Source organism: Mus musculus, chromosome 2 (genome assembly GCF_000001635.26).
Source record: "Mus musculus strain C57BL/6J chromosome 2, GRCm38.p6 C57BL/6J".
In the NCBI taxonomy this organism is placed as follows: domain Eukaryota; kingdom Metazoa; phylum Chordata; class Mammalia; order Rodentia; family Muridae; genus Mus; species Mus musculus.
In genome coordinates, this window is record NC_000068.7 from 12079684 (window position 1) to 12084508 (window position 4825).

The following is a 4825-nucleotide window of genomic DNA, read 5'->3' on the forward strand; positions in this document are numbered from 1 at the left end:
TGGGGATACTGGTTAGTTCATGTTGTTCCTCCTATGGGGCTACAAACCTCTTCAGCTCCCTGGGTACTTTCTCTAGCTCCTTCATTGGGGACCCTGTGCTCTGTCCAATGGATGGGTGTGAGCATCCACTTCTGTATTTGTCAGGCACTGGCAGAGCCTCTCAGGAGACAGCCTCTCAGCAAGACAAAGTGTGAAGCAGAGACTGAAGGAATGACCATCCAGAGACTGCCCCACCTGGGGATCCATCCCATAAACAACCACCAAACCTAGACACTATTGTGGATGCCAATAAGAGCTTGCTGACCAATTTGTTTCTTAAAAAGCCCTCAGGTATTTTTCCCTAAATATCAGAGAAGCATATGTTATCATTAAGTTCCTCAGTATCAAGAAGTAAACTCTCTCTCTCTCTCTCTCTCTCTCTCTCTCTCTCATGGATAAACCTATTTAAACTCAGTGGTTCACAAAACAAAACTGAAAACAAACAAAATAAAAGACATAGGTGTGGGAGGGGACTCTTTTGGGAGTTGACTATATATATATATATATATATATATATATATATATATATATATACACACACACATATATATATACACACACACACATACACATATATATATATATATCACTTGTATGAAATAGAAATCTAATATGTATGAAATTATCAAAGGGGCTGGCGAGATGGCTCAGTGGGTAAGAGCACCCGACTGCTCTTCCAAAGGTCCAGAGTTCAAATCCCAGCAACCACATGGTGGCTCACAACCATCCGTAACGAGATCTGACTCCCTTTTCTGGAGTGTCTGAAGACCGCTACAGTGTACTTACATATAATCAATAAATAAATCTTAAAAAAAAAAAAGAAATTATCAAAGAATAATAGAAAAGAAATCAGCTCATGAAAACTTAGAAACAAAACCCGGCTTTATTTCTGTGTGTAAGGGCCTATTGTATGAGTTCCACACACTCAATACTTTCTTTTCTTTTCAAGGTCAGAGCCTACAAGTTCCAGATATCTTCTTTGGTCAGTGAGGAGTGCTAGGTGTTAACTGTGGTTGACCAGAAAGCCCATAGGGATCTGAAGAAGCCCTGCAACTCAGGACAAGAAAGAGTTGCTATGGGAGAACTTGAATGTGATACTAATCTAGTGGTTCACAGAGGTCAGAAATCTAGATATTGATGCATAGAACCAAATTCTCACATGCTTAGTTAAGGTTTTACTGATGTGAACAGACGCCGTGACCAAGTCAAGTTTCATAAAGGACAACATTTAATTGGGGCTAGCTTACAGGCTCAGAAGTTCAGTCTATTATCACCAGCTGGAACATGAAAGCATCTAGGCAGGCATGGTGCAGGAGGAGCTAAGAGTTCTACATCTTCAACTGAAGGCTGCTAGCAGAATATTGACTTCCAGGCAGATAGGATGAGAGTCTTAAAGCCCACCCCCCCACCCCCCCCAGTGATACACCTACTCCAACAAGGCCATACCTACTCCAACAGGGCCACACCTTCTAATAGTGCCACTCTCTAGGCTGAACTTATACAAACCATCACACATGTGGAGTTTAAATATATATCAACTTACTTCTGAATCAAGACACATAAACTTTTTGTCTTTTTGTATATGAAATATTAGGTATTGAACTTAAGGCCTTTTGCACGCTAAATAAGTACCATTGCACTAGAACACGTAGACACAGAAACCATTTTTTCCCCAATTTTTTATTAGATGTTTTCTTCATTTACATTTCAAATGCTATCCCAAAAGTCCCCTATATCCCCCCCCCCGCCCTGCTCCCCTACCCCCCCACTCCCAATTCTTGGCCCTGGTGTTCCCCTGTACTGCAGCATATAAAGTTTGTAAGACCAAGGGACCTCTCTTCCCATTGATGGCTGACTAGGCCATCTTCTGCTACATATGCAGCTAGAGACATGAGTTTGGTCGTGCATATTCCTCATTTTGGGGTGTTTTGGGATGTTATTAGCATGGAGATGCTGAATGTGTGTAGAAGTGATGAACCCTTGAAAACACTATTGATGAAATGTTCACATTTACAGTGGAAGCACATAGGAGGAGGACAAAGATACCCAAACAAACAAGCAGACGTAGCTTCTCTAAATCCCTTAAAGTAGTGAGACAAGGTGAGAAATCTTAGGTGAACGAACTATCCCAGGTTAACGTGATTCTGAAAGATGGAGGTGATCAAGCTACATATGAAAAGTTCATGCCCAAGACAACTACAAGATGAGCAAGAAGAGGCAAGTGGCTGGTAAAACAGAATATCGTAAAATGTTTGGTGAAGAATTTAGCATAAACTAGGTGCCTACTGGTGCAATGCTAATTTTAGAGAGGTCAAGGCATTTGCAGAAAGTATTTAAAGGTGAAGCACTCTGTACTGCTCAGGTAATGTCTGTGGCAATTTACGGTGATGCCTAGTGGATCAAAGTGTGGATGGTGAAGGAGTGAAATTAGGAAGTCAGCTGTTAGGGAATTTGCTGTGACATTTGTAGATGTCATAAATGAAGACGTGTAGCTTTCAAGTGACTTTCCATATGAACACAGTGGCTTCTTTTGACTTGAAAAAGTCAAACAATATTATTAGATTCTAACATATGTCCTGTCGTATAAAATGTGTTTTTTGCACTGATCCATATTCTTGCTTTTATTAATTTATTTTTAAAGAATGGAACTTTAATCTTTATTTACAGGACAGGACAGGGTACGAAATTTCACATAGAAATAAATTCAGAGAACAGCTTTATAGAGTATGTATAGAGTATGTATAGTTCAAGTATAGTTTCTTTTGTAAAAAGTGCTACAATAACAAACCACATTTAAAAAGAGTTCTTAGTAGAGAAACAGTAAGACAAATCTATGAGAATACAGAATAGCACAGCACATAGCTAACAACTTTGTGCCTTGGCTGGACATTAGAAGTTAAAGATCCCGGGAGCTCCCTCCTGAACTTGGAAGGCAAAGCCTTCAGAGGTAGTTTCTGGCACGACATTTTGATCTTCCTCTTCCTCCACTGAGAAGGACTTCTCCATTAAGTTCAATGAGGCCTTGTATACAGACTCGTTTTCATGGCTCTGTAGTGCTTCAATTTTATCCAAGCCTCCACACTCTTCAATCATTATACTGAGCACAATCTGCTCAACAGTCCTACCACTGGTATAGTTGGTTATAGCCCACGAGACCTCCTTCTGAGTCTTAAAGTAGCCGTGATTCACAACTTGCTGTATCTGATCCTGGCGTCCAGCTGTAATGTTCGACATTGTCCATGTGGCTCCTTCTGAATATTCGTTTGGGGTTTGTTAGCAGGCTGGGAAAGACTGCAAGTGCTCCTGCATCGATCACTTTCTGAGTCTGCTCATCTGTTCCAGTGACAATATTCCCTATGGCTCTTAGTGCGGGAGTCACAGTGGGCAGTTCAGTAGCTCCTAGAAGCTTCACAAGTTGGGGAACAACTCCTTTCTTCACAACCATCTCAATGCGCTCATTTGGACCATCAGTCAGGTAGGAATTGGCCCAGCAGGAATCTGCTAGTACTTCTGGATCATTGTGGTGCAGGAGTCGAACTAACGTAGGAAGAATCTGCTCAACAGCGTCTAAGGGAGGTGCAGGGTTCTTGTTTTGACAAAGGTTTGAAAGCGTCCAGGTAAGATTACGTAAGTAACCACATGCCAAGGTAGACAGATCAGGAACTGCAAGAAGTGCCAACAGTGGGTCAATTGCACCGTGTTTGATAACTAAACCAGCAATGTTTCCAAGAGCCCAAACAGCTTGCTCGCTGATGTGGGCACGGGGAGATGCCAAGAGAGAAATAAACGCTGGGATAGCACCTCCATCCACCACAGCTTTGGTCTGTTCAGATGTTCCAGAAGCAATGTTGGTGAGTGCCCAAGCAGACTCAAACTGAATAGGACTACAGTTTTGCCCAAGAAGGACATAAATTTTGGGATCAAACCAGCCCAGATGATGTTGTCTATAAGAGGCTGTTTCTCTCTAGAAAGCAATTTCAGAGCAGCTTGAGTAGCTTGGAGCTGGCTTTCCAAATTGTTACTGTTTATGCCTTTAACACTGTCCTCAACAGACCAATTTACAGTACCCTGGTTGTTCCGGTTTTCCTGTAGCGGAGAAGTAGCATCATCAGGAAAGGAGCTGACGTTTCTCCTTTTCAGCATCTATTAATCTTTTTTAGCTTTCCTGAGTTCCACATTAACTTCTATTCGGCGGCGACGCATTTCTGTACTGTCCTTCGCCTTGTTCTTGAATCTGTTAAGTCGGGCAGCTGGTATGTTAGCATTCTCGTTCGTGGACATGGCTGCAGGAACAAGGAGGAAAGCTGTACAGCCCACTCAGACTTCCACGAAAGGCGGTGCAGGACACTCAAGCTGCAGGTCGGCGGCTGTGGAAAAGTCTGCTACCCTTCAGCCCTCAGACTTTATCCGGCGCGATTTAAATTTCGCTTTTATTAATTTTTTAATACAACACACTAAACACTGTGTTTGATTATAACATTTTTTTTGTTTTTATTTTTTATTGTATATTTTATTTATTTACATTTCATTTATTTTCATTTATTTACATTTCCCAGTTTCCCGTCCTCAAATGCCTTTATCCAATTCCTCTCCTCCCTGTTTCTATGAGGGTGTTCCCCTGCCCACTTACCCACTCCTGCCTCACCGCCCTAGCATCCCCCTATGCTGGGGCATCGAGCCTCCACAGAACCAATGGTCTCCCCTCCCATAGATGCAACATTTTAGTTCATGTGTATCATTATGCGTTGTACTTCTTGTCTGTTTCCCCAACTCTCTTCCATACTCC

The 4825-nt window shown here is 42.0% G+C and overlaps 1 pseudogene; it reads right to left on the reverse strand.

The window, feature by feature from the left end:
* On the reverse strand, nt 2676–4465 carry Gm13310 (predicted gene 13310; annotated as a pseudogene).